Raw genomic sequence first — 14,764 nt, 5'->3', positions numbered from 1 at the left:
GCTGTAATACAATAATGTTGTGGCGATACTCGAGTAATGATCCAAGACAATTTACTGTAGACAGAATTAATAGTAGGTTTGGTCATAAACGCGAAATTGTAAAGCTGACCTGTCTTGAATGTAATCGACGTCAAGGTGATAGTTTACAAAAGTGAATGCGGTGGTAATTGTGTGTCTTCAGGAATTGCTTGTAATTGTTCACTTTCAAATCCACGTTGAGGAGCAGTTGAATCTAATCTGTAGATTGCAGGTCTACCCGTTGATCGTACCACGCTAGATATTTTATGTGTCGTTACACTCAAATAGGATCAGTCGCTCTTATTTACCAACTTCATGTTCACCAGGTTCATATAAACATCTGATAGTAACCTTACCTAATACTGGTTGTTTTGAAAAATCATGTCGTTTCATTGGTATATTTCTCTTTGTAATTGCATTAATAGGTTTCATGGCGGTTGTTCGAATAATTTCATTATTTAATGCAGCTATCACATATGGTAATCTTGCAACCCATTCACGAGAACTCGTATCTTGAATTACTTCTTTCGCATACTGATATCCAAATAACCAATCAGCAAGTGTTCAATTAAATCGTTCAACAATTGCCTGATCACGATGAATTGCGGTATGTCCTCGTCTACTCTCGTATCGTGAATTACTTCCTTCGCATACTGATATCCAAATAACCGCTCAGCAAGTGTTCAATTAAATCGTTCAACAATTGCCTGATCACGATGAATTGCTGTATGTCCTCGTCTAATTATGGTATGTTCTTGTCTATTATGTTCGACATTATGTTTTTTCATCAGAGATGATACTGCACCAGGAAATTCCTTGCCAGGATCAACCTGTAATAGTTGTGGCCATCGTAAGGGTCCTCGTTGATAAATTCGTTCAAAGCAGCTACAACTTCAGCAGCTGTTTTAGCTGATAATGGCTCTGCTTCCTTATATCTACATGCAAAGTCAACGACAGTCAACGCGTATTTGTATGTTAATTGACGTCTCCCAATTTTTGATAGTATCGTGTGGTAAAAATAGAATATCTGCTTGAAGAACTTCCTTAGGAGTGCTGACATCAAAACGTGCATGCTGATTTAGTTTAGGTGGTGGTATAACAATTTGCCATATTGCCTGTCGTGCTAACCATTTTGCAGCAGCAGAATGCGTTTTTCTCCTGGGTATTTAGCCCAAGGAGTTCCTGAAAATTTTGACAGCTTTTGTTGAATTGTCTCCATATGAATGGTTAAAGATGAGCCCAAGTGTGCGGATCTAACACCCACTCTTACTCCATCAAGTCGTTCCCTCGTAATTCTCGCGGAGGTGGAATTGCTGTCATCACAAAGAACTCCATGATAAAACGTCTTAACTACACCACAACATTCAATTTCGACCACACATCGTTTGAACTAGTCCAAACCACACTCACACTTGAGCAAAGGTCAGTCCATTTTGCTGCTTGAGTGCTTAGAGCCATTATTGCCTTCACTAACTGATGTTATTAATACCTCTCTCTCATCCGGGGAATTCCCATCATTTTTCAAAACTGCCATTCTAAAGCCTCTGCTGAAGAAACCAACACTAGACCATAACGATTTGAAGAACTACCGCCCAGTTTCTAATCTCCCAGTCATATCAAAAATCTTAGAAAAGGTTGTTTTATCCCAGCTTGTATCTCATCTAAATTCAAACAGTCTTTTTAGCAATGTGCAATCTGCATGTCGCCCTTGCCACAGTACTGAAACTACTCTTCTAAAAGTGGTTGATGACATTCTCTCTGCTTTGGATAGCGGAAAGATTACAGTCCTCACCCTCCTTGATTTGTCTGCAGCATTTGACACAATAGACCATGCTATATTACTTCACCGTCTCCAGCATGCATTTGGCATTCATGATACAGCCTTACCGTGGTTCAATTCATACTTGGTCAACAGGACACAAATTGTATATGCAAATGGGATACACTCCAGCCCAGTTGATCTATGTTGTGGTGTTCCACATTGGTCTGTTCTTGGACCTGTTCTCTTCATTCTGTACACTCAGTCGCTCTCAAGTGTCATAGATCATCATCCAGTGTCTCTCCAATTGTACGCTGATGACACCAAAATGTACAAATCTAGCCATCCAACTGAAGTTGATGCTACCATCCAAGGTATAGAGAAGTGCATTTCTGATGTGAAATCATGGATGACATGTAACAAGCTGCAGATGAATGATGATAAAACTGAGGCCATTCTGATCACAACAAAAAGACTTTCTCATTTACATCCTTGACCTCAAGCAATAAATATCAGCAAGGCCAACATTAAATTCACACAATCAGTACGAAACCTAGGTGTTACTCTGGACAGTACTCTCACATTGCACCAACATGTCATGAACATATGCAAGGCTGCATATCTTGAGTTGAGACGCATCAGCTCAGTTCGCAAATATCTTTCAGTTGATGCCACTAAAACACTTGTGTGTTCATTAGTACTTTCAAGACTGGACTATTGGAACTCAATTCTGTCTGGTTGATCTCAATATCTACTCCAGAAACTTCAAAAAGTTCAAAACACAGCTGCTCGGATCATACTTAGAGTATCACGATCAGAGCACACCTCCCCGCTGCTCTGTACCCTAAACTGGCTATCCATTCGATCCAGAACCAAACACAAAATTTGTTCTCTGTGCTACGTTTCACTGTCGGACTCTAGTACAACATACCTATCCGCCCTCACCCATGTGTACACACCAGCAAGATACTTACGTTCCTTTTCTGACAATCGTATACTCATTATTCCCACTATGAAAACAAAGTCATATGGACAGCGTTCTTTTGCATACCAGGGCCCAGCAACGTGGAATTTATTGCCCACTGAACTTAGACACAAAGACACAGTGATCACATTCAAGAGGGCTCTCAAAACTCACTTATTTCGACTGCAAGAACAAACTTAAAGACCTAATAATGTTTACTACTTGAAATATTCTCAGCATGTTTTTGATTTTTTAATGTTTTTCTAATTTCACGGTGTTTGTTTTTGTAATAATATTATTATATGTTTTTCATCTTATAGGTGTTGCCTAATGTTGTAAAGCGCTTAGAGCTTCTAAAGATTAGGCGCTATACAAAGTCCTCATTATTATTATTTATTATTATCCTTACGTTGAATTTTAGGTAAAAACGAAAAAAATATTCTGTTACTTATTGCACATTTTCTACCATATTCTATTTTTTCCATTTTTTTGTTGTAACAGTGGCCAAATCAGTGGTTGGAGTTTTAACACTACAACGTAAACAATATAGATTCACGTATATTTATAATATGGATGTAATTGATTCTCAGCGACACGAAAGCAAGAGCCAGTAAAACATATTTCAGCATTACCTTATTCTATCAGAATGATTATAATAGGTCCATCTGGGTCCGGTAAAACGCAATGACTGCTTAATCTTATAATGAGATGGTTAAAGTGGGACAAGTTGTATTTAGTTGCACCATTAGTCGATGATAAGAGATGTTATGATGTACTTAAAGATTTTAATGAAAATGCAAAATTGTTAAATGAAGATGGTGACGACATTATTAATTTTATAACCGATATTGATGAAGCACTGAGTGTTGACAATTGATGAATTAGATTGATTTGATAATAATCTCGTAGTATACGGTGATGTGATGCTGGATAAACAATCAAGTCCAGCTAGAATATTTTCCAGAGGCAGACATAAAAATACGGATAAAATTTATGTCACTCAACGATATACACAAATACCTAAAGTGATCAGAGATAAATGTAACATTTTAGTTGTATTTAACGGAGTTGATACACATACTCTGAGAAATATTCATCAGTGCAGACTATGTACACACACACACACACACACACACACACACACACACACACACACACACAAACGGCATGAATGTCTTTCGTATCGTCAATCTGTGACATAAACACGATCAATACATGAAAGGTGCGTGATTATTGGAATTTAAGCCGATACATTATACTGACTCAAAAGCGCACACTAAATATGTCTGTATTTATCGCTAAAAGTAGGCACAAAATCTTAATATATATTATGGTATATTAGGATATAGATGGTGTATACATACATACATACATACATACATACATACATCCATACATCCATTCATATATACATACATACATACATACATACATACATACATACATACATACATACATACATACATACATGCATTCTCTAACGCATGATCGGTACCATGTACTGTATTCTCAAATAACGCTAAATACAATGGTTATGAAAGCAAAATGTGTCAACGCATACATGTACAGTATTAATTTATGTGTGCTTTTGGTGTTCATCAATTAATAACTTGTGGTCCCTATGGTCACTGAGATTTTCTCCTGTCGCTGATTCGCAAACATTTTTAGAGATTACTTTCTTCGAATCTTTTGCACTGCATCATAACACAACGGAAGCCAATCTGTTTAAACAGGTGAATTATCTCATCTTCAAACTGTGCAATTGATTCATCTAAATTGATTTAGATAATCTTAAACTGAAACTTCAAAATCACTATGACGATAAAATAATCAATTTGTCAGGAATGATTCATTGACAGGCATCATATATGTGTGTGTGTGTGTGTGTGTGTATGTGTGTGTGTGTGTGTGTGTGTGTGTGTGTTTAGCAATAGCTCCAAAACGACAAGCTCAATATTCTAACAGCAATAGGCCACATCCAAGCCAGTAAACTGAGCGTTAGATACTAGTTGTACGTCTTTAAAAATTCTTAGAGCTGCACGAGTACCATTGTGAAACAGCCTTTTATTGTCACACTTACAGCAGCAGTTCTGATAGGTCATAGGCAACTGTAAGATTCCTTCATATTTGACCAGTTACACATTTCAATGTACAATTAAACAGAAGGTTAAAATTGTTAATAATGCTTTACAACAAGTAATCTATAATCTGAGGCAAATATGTCATAAATGCCTGACTAAATTAGGAAGGAAAATATTTTTGATATCCGAGATGAGTTATGTGAGGAAAAAAATCTCTTTAGATCGTCAATGTTTAACAGCGACCAGGAAAACCTAGCATCTACCTTAGAAGAGAGCACACCTTTTCATGATAACATTGCTCAAGTAAACGCTTCATAAATCTAATGATTCCTATGTCAAATTATTCAGCGATTTCAGATATAAATCTATTTTCTGAGCATATTTTTCAAATAGAACCAATATTAATATTTGACATATACAGATTCCCAGTCGTGGCTATCATATCGTAAATAGCAAACTATTAATATTCTAAGCAGGATAGATAGAAACGTCAAAAGTGTAAAGCTCCAAAAATTGCATTCCATAAATGGGTATCTACTTCATTACCAAACAAATCCTACCCAGGCCGACCCCATTATCTGTTCTATCATTGCATTTCAAAATACAAGAATGCTTCATGACCAAAACATTCGGTAAATTAGAAAATATTGAAACATTATGTAAAATAAAGGTAAGACATAATCCACGAAACTTTCATTTAAATAAGGCTTCTATTCTTCACACACAGGCGCGCAAAAAGTACATCCATAAATTTCCGGAATTTCTCACCATACCAATTCCCCATCAACTCACACATAATGGCTAAAAATGACAGTACTCCATAGTGACTCATCAAACACTCAGTATTACTTTAACTGGTATAGTTGTGACTAATACAACGAAAAAGCTGGTGGCGATATAGCTGGAAATAACCGTCTCATTGTTATTCCTTTATTGCCAACACTTTTACGTGTTACTTTCGCCATCTTGAATTTTTCCACTTTTATCAGCCATTCATCTGTGCGTGCCTGACCTCGTGAGCGGAACATTATGGGAGGCCAAGGTAGCACGCTATCAATATCATAACTAAATTAAAAAAGAAAAGCCGCTGCATATAACGGCTTGTTGTATTTCTATTAATATTTCATGCATGGAATTCAATAGTGTTGGGAAACTCAAGATAAACTCGTGCCTTACATGTCCAATACAGACAAAAAAATATACGTCATACAAAACATTACGTGAAAATTCCATTGAAAATAAATATCATTTTCCCGTAGAGTTGTACTGAAATTGCCTTATCGGAGCATCATAGGACGCTAAGGTACTAGGCTAAGAAGAATTTGTATTTTGAGCTCCAGGCTGTGAAATTGTATGACTGTTAGAAAATGAGGCAAATAACACCAAAATTGAACAATTTTATGAACAAAATTCCTAACTGATCGATGTTGTGTTTATTGTGAGTTTGATAACTTAAAATATAATGTAAAAAATGTTTTAAAATTGTTTCTTTTCTTCAAATCCATCTTGGCTATTTCCTTGTCCGCTTTCCGACAAACATCGCCTCCAGACGGAGACACTATTTTAAGTTCATCATACAGAGGATGTGTATAACGGTACCTGAGACGAAACCAGTCAGAAGAAAGTGCGTGTGATTGCCTTGATAAAATTTTCAACTGTAATGCAGTGACGTATTTACATTTGATGTTAGAAAGTTGTAGTAGCTTTGGATTCTGCTACTCTTTAATGAGAAATTTAACAAATCTGAATTTACAATGGACCCCTTTCACAATACCCTTTACGGACAAGTTGCCGCTCCTGATATCGGACGCTAAAACTCAAAACGGGACTATCACTGCTTGATGAATGTTCTATATATTTACTTGGAAGTGGAGATCGGAGTTGGAAAGTCTGAATAATATCATGAAATCGTGTACATGTACTTTAATGTTGATAAAAAATATGAGCATTCAAAATAATAATAATAATAATGATAATAATAATAATAAATAATAACAATAATATTCATGCAAGGGCGATCGCAGAATTATTTTTGGGTGAGGAGGCAAACTTATAGTGATCAGCAATTAAGTTTTACGGATGTAGGCCAAATCTTCTTTCGCGATGAAATCCAGGGAGTGGGGACAATTTCCCCTTTTTGCGGGCGTCAATGCTATTTCCCCCAGTAGATTTATAAAAAAGAACATGCATAGACAAGCAAAATAAAAATATCTCATTGAAATTGATTTTATACTGAAAAAAATTTTTAAGAATGTATTTTATCTTCTTTTGCACCAAGCCAATTAAACAAGCTCTTTGAAGCTTTAGTAATATGCATCAAATCATCTTTTAGAGATATATACAGTTTATCTATCAAGCGTGTTTAGTGGCATATACAATTTAGCTATTAATGCATGTTTAGAGGTATAGACAGTTTTGCTATCAAAGCAATGTTTCAGGTATGGAATTTAAATAAACTTTAACTAAATGCAGTGGGAAAAAAAAACACTTCTTGCAAATTCAGAAGACAGCAGACCTCACCTCCCACCCTTTCTGTTGAACTTAAATTAATATCCAATTTCCCCTTAGTCCCACTGGACTAAGACCAACTTTCGTCTTTAGTGATATCTACTAGTCTCCAATGTAATAATGTTAGTTTCAAAACCCTGAAAATGTCTACATAAACCGATTTTCAGTATCCTGGATCTAAGTCTGACAATTATCTAAACAATTTTAATTTTAAAAAAAAATTTTCCTTTAGTTTTGACATTTAAATTTTAAAACAGTATTCGATTGTTTTTTGGTATTTTAATTAACTTAACATTATTGGATAGTTTCGGTATAATATTATTCTATTGTATTGGAAGTTAATTTAAAGAAACTACAATATTCTATAGCTTTGTTCGTTTAATTTAAAGTCAATTTATTCAATTTATTTTATTATTTTAATTTAAAATAAAATCATTCTTTTTTACAACTATGATGCATACTTTTCCTGCAAATTAGGGTGTACGTACGCGACACTATCATAGCCATTTGTCTGCTGACGCTAAACAGATTGAAGTTTTCTTTTAATTCTTTGACGTTTTAAACAATGTAAATCCTCCAGGCTAAGTTCTGACATTTGGATTGTTCTCTTACAAGTGAATGCATCGTTTTGGAAGTTCGAGATTTTGCGAGATAACCCGATGGCGTTATTTTAAGGTATTCTGAATCTGGTCTTATTAGGATTTACCAATATATATTTACCATCCCATGAGAGCATTAAAGCAAGGAGTTCCATGGTGAAGTGGTTATCACGTCTGCTTTACACGCAGAAGTCCTGGGTTCAATCCCCAGTGGAACTATACTGTACTTTTGATGCGTAGGTCACATATTAATAATAACAATAAACAACTTATTTTCAAACAACGACAGCAGAATTTATTATTTTATTATACTTAGAAACGTTAAACAACAAGAAATAACAACACAACGTTGATTTATTTATTTATTTATTTATTTATTTATTATTTAGTATGCATTAATTATTAATCATTATCTGAAAACTGTTTATTATGTATTTATTCATGATAAATTTATAAATGTTTAATGTATTATTTATTTGTTATTTAGTTTTAATTTTTTATTTATTATTGATATATTATTTATTTAAATATCTATTTATGTACGTGTTTTATTTATTAATAATTCATTTATTTATTTATTATTTATTTATCTATTTATTTATTTTTTTCATTTATTCTCATTTAGTTTCTTTTATTCTTATTTCATTTCTTCTCGTTTCATAACAATCTCATTGGGGATCAGAGATCTTTCAATCTCATCAAAATGGGATAATCTATACATAGACATAGATATGCTAATATATATGCACAGTGGAACCCCTCAACACCGAAACCCCTTTGGACATCCTCCCCAATTTTTCCGTTCATATAAGTATTAGGTTTACTGACGATATTGCAAATGTACGTGCAATTGTGGAGAGAGAGAGAGAGAGAGAGAGAGAGAGAGAGAGAGAGATGTTCATACAGAAATACAGTGTTCTTCACTTAAAACATCGGAAGAATGAGATACTTTTTAACTTTAATACAAGTCCTTTAAAAATACGAATGATACCCTACAACGTATAAATAAATACTCGGTATATTTAATATTGTTCACAGTTCAAGGTCTTCGTTTCAGAAATGTATGGAGCATTGTCTAGTTTGTTTCTTAGATATTTCTATAACTAATATGGTTGTATTAACAACTCCATCTCTTATACTGAAACCATTATGCTCATCCTTAGCACCTAAGGAAATTTTTAATCTCTGTACAAGAACTAAAACTCCAGGTTTTGTCATTGAGTGAATCTGACTTTTAGGATATTGTTGTGTCAGTCTCCGTCGGCAAAGCATTGAAAGCGAGGCCACATGCCTAGTTTTAAATTAAGCTTCGGTTTATGGGGGTTTTTAAGCGTAAAATTGAAATTTGGGATAGAAGTTTGTTCGATATTCGAAGTTGAGGAGTTTCAGTAGAACGACAACAAAAAACCAACCCCCTTAGCAAACACCTGGAGCTTATAGAAATATATTTGTTAAAGATAATTATAAATTACTCAATGATCGAGGAGAGTCAGCAGGTATTGCTGATTATTTTTAAAAAGGAGCGAAATTCGTGTATTAAGATTCTGTTGAACGGGTAAAACCTGAAAAATGGATTGCTACAGTATATGCCGCCCACAGAAATCGATATTCTTTAGATACTACTAGTCAGGATTTATTGACTTTAAACGAGAAGCAGTGATACATAGAGATGAACTATATGAAAAACTAGCTAAAGAAGCAAATGTGACCGTTGAAGAAGCTAAACAGCGACTTAATGACCCTGGTGAAATTAACGAACCTAAGTCAGGCGCTACAGGAAGTGATTTTTCTACCCAAGGAAGCGGTCTTTTTGCTTGTCCTAACAGTGTTCTTTCTGACGTAGATAGATTAGAAGTTCGGATCGGAAGAAAACGCGCAGGAAACAATGCGCCGGAAATAATTAATGAAATTTCTGCTATTTGTCGAAGATTATTTACAGGCAGTATTATTGATCACAAAATGTATCGTTATCTTATTGATGAAATTGCTGATGATTATCACAGCGACTAAAATACAACTAATTAGTCAGTATGTAATTTAAAAATGATTATACATCATGCTCAACGTGGACCTGTAATGGTCAGGGTAGTGAACTCACTAGTACCAACTCACAAAGCGATTCATGGAGATACACTCGGTGATAATGTTATGAGTTTATTCAAAAGGATAGCTCCAAAGGTAATACCGATTGCAAAACAACTAGGAATGAAGGCTATTGATGCTGTTCGTGATAAAAGGTATTAATGATATTGGTAATCTTGTCGGTAAAGTATTTTCAACGGTCAAAGAAAGACACTGCTGATGCTGCGGTGTGGCCGGTGTCTCATGGTGCTAATCAAGATTACAACTTTGGATTTTTAATGCTGAAAGATGTTCGTAGAAGATTTTCATGCGCATTCCACTGTCACATATTTTTGGATTTTGCAGAAATGTTAGAAAAGTTATCTTTGGAGCTAGACATACAGTTGCACTTGTAATAAAGGCAACTGATGATGATGCAATTTGGCGACCTGCTGGTGATGCTGGTAAAGTAATACTAACAAGGCTTCGTTGTGGATGCCAATAATGACTCCAACGATTGCCGAAGAACAAAAACTACTTTCTTTGATGGATTCAGGTGGTCAATCATTACTAACATGGTTGACAGTGACCACAGACAGTGTTCAAACTAGTGTTAGTGGTTTATTTACATGGTACATAGTATCACAGCAGGGTGTTTCCGCACCACGACATATATTTGTTGCTTTTCAAGATTTTGAGCGAATAAATTCACAAACACGTGGCCATATGATATTTGACAAACTTGGAGTTAATGAAGTTTCTTTACGGATAAACGGACATCAAGAATCAGCTGAGGATATATTGTCAAATTTTGATCAAAATCATGTAGCTCGTGCATATCATCATCTGATGACATTTATGGGACGTGATCAAAACATAGACACAGGGTTGCAAATATGACAATTAGATTTTACGACGCTGTATCCGATTTATTACTTTTCCCTGGAGCATCTTGATTTATCTAGACAATCTGTCGTTGATATTCACTTTCAAGCTCAAGTAACATCTTGTTGCTGTAGTTGGTCCACCAATTTTTCATGAAGCTTACAGAGCAATTGCAGTTATTCTTTCAGATAAAGCAATTTTACTTGAAGGTGCTGGTGGAAGAATGCGACTGATTGATGCACCAGTAGAAAACATGTAATGAAATTGCTCACCATATTATAAAAGTTTCGTATAGTCACGTAAATGTTACTGGCTTCCGGTCAGGTGAAACAATTACAATCAAAACTCGCAAATAAATGCAGAATAGAAATATCACTGAAATAAGATCAAACTTCTAGTGGTGGTCCAAACAAATTATCATTAACCAAGACTCAACTCAAACATATTAATTAGGCCTTAGAATAAAAAAAGTTCAACTTCATCTTTCTCCGAACGCTATTAAAGACTCGATTAAAGCAGGTGGTATATTTCCACTTCTTGGAGCTATACCAGGTTTAATAGCCTCTCAAGCTCCAGCCATCGCAAAAACAGTTGCACTCGGCGTTTTAAGCGGTACTGCCGGAAAAATTGTTAGTATGCTTGTTGATAAAATAGCAGGAAAGGGATGTAAAAAGGTAAGGGGTCTAAGATTACCGGGAACCCCTTATCGGTACGGAAAAGGTCTGAGACTTCCAGGAACACTTTGCTAATTCTTCCAATGCCTAACTTTGATTAACTTGATGCTGCTAAAAATTAAATATATAAAATTTCGGAGGTGTTTTTATGCGTGATCAGTTACCAAAACAACCAAACAATTTTGAAACAGGTATTATTAATCTTGATGATAATTAAGGGTCTGGTACTCATTGGATGGCATACGCAATTGATCCACGTAGAATCGTTTATTTCGATTCGTATGGGTTGGCTCCACCAAATGAATTTTTAAAATATATAAACACAATAAAACACTCTACTCTGGTATTCAACATTACCAATACAAACACTAACTGATCCACCGATATGTCATCGTGAACTAATTAATGTACTTTACGCTATATCAAAATCTTCCAATGCATAACCTCATAAAGTCGTGCATAATTTTACAAGTAACCGCGTCGTTTGAAACGGATCTCAAAGTAAAATGGTTGATATTTATGGAAGACCTCCTCTTAGTGGCACCACTAAGGGCAAGAAAAAAAAAGATGTTATTGATTTGTCAAATTACGCGACTAAAGATAAACTTGGCGATATTATGAACCTCTCTGGAGTTGACCGATGTGAAGTTGTTATTTTTCAGGATAAATGCGGTGTTTTAAAGACGAGCAACATCAAATGGAATGAGATAGTTCGTAGAGTTCTCGGTGCTACTAGGAATAACATTTACTGACGGTGGTAGAATCAGAGACTCAAATATATCATTCGCAACTATTAGAAATGAAATTGCATGAAGCGTTTCTAATCGTTCGCGGAACACCGGTGATACAATGACAGGCGAACTCATCATGAATGTTTAAAGAGATCCAACATCTGATGAAGATGCTGCAACAAAAGATATGTAGAGACAGTAGATACTATATTATGCACGCTACGAGCTGATTATGATTCTCACGTAAGCGCGTTTACTAGTACTTCGTAGAAACTGTCAAAAACGTAATGAAATCGCAAATGATTTATTTTGGCACCCAGTTGACTGTTAACGTAAAACTCGTTCATATTAACGCAAAACTTGGCGATATTAAAACAGCTATATCAGATATTGAAACTATCAGACACAGACTAGAAAATGTTACAATTGGGATTCCTGAGATCGTTAAAAAAATTAATCTAATTAAAATCCTCCACGGGCAGATTACCAACATAGTAAACACGGTGTCATCAAGATTCTCAACATGGTCACAGCAAAATAACGATCCCAAACATACTGTAGCAGTCACTGGTGTGTATAGACTGTATGTGTTCAGCGCTGCAAAATTTCAGATATTTACTACGTTACCCTGGCGTCATTCAACCGAAACTTTTTCTGGAGTTGTGTCTATTATCTTAAATAAAGGAGACGAAGAAACCTTTATACTGGAAGCATCTGATAAAAACGTAACCGCAACGTCTTACTGGTGGTGACTGGAATTTGTGGCTGAAACACCTCAATTGGTTACTATATAAAGTATAATGAGCATTTCAATCAACATTCAAAAATTCAGGTACAATCAAGCACGTGAATGGCAAACAAAATTGAAAAATATCGTTGACGAGAATGTAGTGAAAATAAATAAAAAATATCGCAGACGCGTAGTTATTGTTGGTATAAGTTTTTATTCAGCATTTGCTTTTATTGCTGGAACCGGCGTGTTATTATCGACAATAACAATTATGGCACCAGCAGTTGTAACAATTTGTGTTTCAACTGCAACAACGATTGCCGGTATTCTTAATATCGTTGCCAAAAAAAATATGCACGTGCACGAATGCAGAATTACATGATTATATAATAAAATGACATACAGCAACGCTAGCATACTCCAAATTATCCTCGTTATTATCAACGAGCCTTAGTGATGGAAAAATATCAGATTTTGAGTTCACGGAGATGATCAAAATCTACAAGAAGCAATGACAGTGATTGATTTAGAAAATCAGGATTTAAATAACAATGTCAATTCCACTGACATCGCCAAGCGAGCTACTACAACAAATCGTAACGAATACGACTCCGTCAAAAACATCAATGATATCGGTAAGCTCAACTAATGCAGAATTTAGTATTAATATTTCAACTGCGATTCCAGTAAAAGAAATCGCACTAGCACAATTACGAGTATATTATTACAGCTGACCAAACAACAGATTAAAATCATTTGGTAAATTACAGGCGAATAATTCACTAGTATTTGTAAATAAAAATAAAGATGATGGAACACCTGAATGGAATGTTGTTTCTATTCATACAGGAAGTTATCAAATCGAAAAAATCAAAGATGAATTTCAACGCAGAATCAAATCAGTAACCGAAAGAGAATCAAAAATAGCTATTTCAGATCACGAACCAACACTATCGGCTACGATAGAGATAAATTCTCCAGATTACATCGTTGATATTTATCAATCATCAATCAGAAATGTTTTAGGATGGCCTGAAATCCCACCAAAATATGAAGGACCACTAGAACCAGCGCGGGCTGATGTTTTCACCGACGAAGAGAAATACATAACGGAACCAGAATATCAGAGAAACTATCCGTGGATATATTGGGGGAGTAACTTTCCTACAATAATAGGTGATTTATATACCCATGATGATACATTAAATCCGATTGTCCATGAACAATTGATCAAGTCATGTTTCGATCAACATTAACTCTGAGTTTAAACGGTTATTCAACCAATTACGCAATTTATTTTCTGGCGTTACACAATACTACAACGATGATATAAAACAAGAGATTATTACAACGATACAATAACTGAATCAGGTTATATCAGATTTGGATTATATGAATAAAAGTATCATTTGGAATAGGAATCGCCTGGGTAGTGAATCTGTTGATTACTATGGACGACCCCGTACAATAACCCTTAAACAGCTGTTTCTAAGACAAGAGAGAAGAACAATTACCAACGTTTGTGATACCAGAATTTAGAACTGACGAGCTAAATAAATCACTCAACGATCTTATTAATGAAACCTTTCCCAAAATACTCGAGTCATGGAGAAAAATAGCACCACCTCCAACTATTCTTAAACACAATACTAATCCGTACGGTGAAGGTCGTCTTATTTCACCAGGAATCGTTAATAAAACTTCAACTATTGCAGTCAATCTTGTATGCGATGTAATTGTGGCAACTTTGAAAT

At 35.1% G+C, this 14,764-nt stretch overlaps 1 non-coding gene across 1 annotated transcript; it reads left to right on the top strand.

The window, feature by feature from the left end:
• Positions 1-8,076: 8,076 nt before the first annotated feature.
• Positions 8,077-8,148, top strand: Trnav-uac (transfer RNA valine (anticodon UAC)). The gene has a single exon. It is a non-coding gene; the product is annotated as a tRNA-Val (tRNA).
• The last annotated feature ends 6,616 nt before the right edge of the window (positions 8,149-14,764 follow it).

Source organism: Sinohyriopsis cumingii, chromosome 12 (assembly GCF_028554795.1).
Source record: "Sinohyriopsis cumingii isolate HCF-2022 chromosome 12, ASM2855479v2, whole genome shotgun sequence".
NCBI classification, from domain to species: domain Eukaryota; kingdom Metazoa; phylum Mollusca; class Bivalvia; order Unionida; family Unionidae; genus Sinohyriopsis; species Sinohyriopsis cumingii.
Note: the sequence above shows the minus strand (reverse complement) of the source record. Positions and strands in the feature narration are given on the sequence as shown.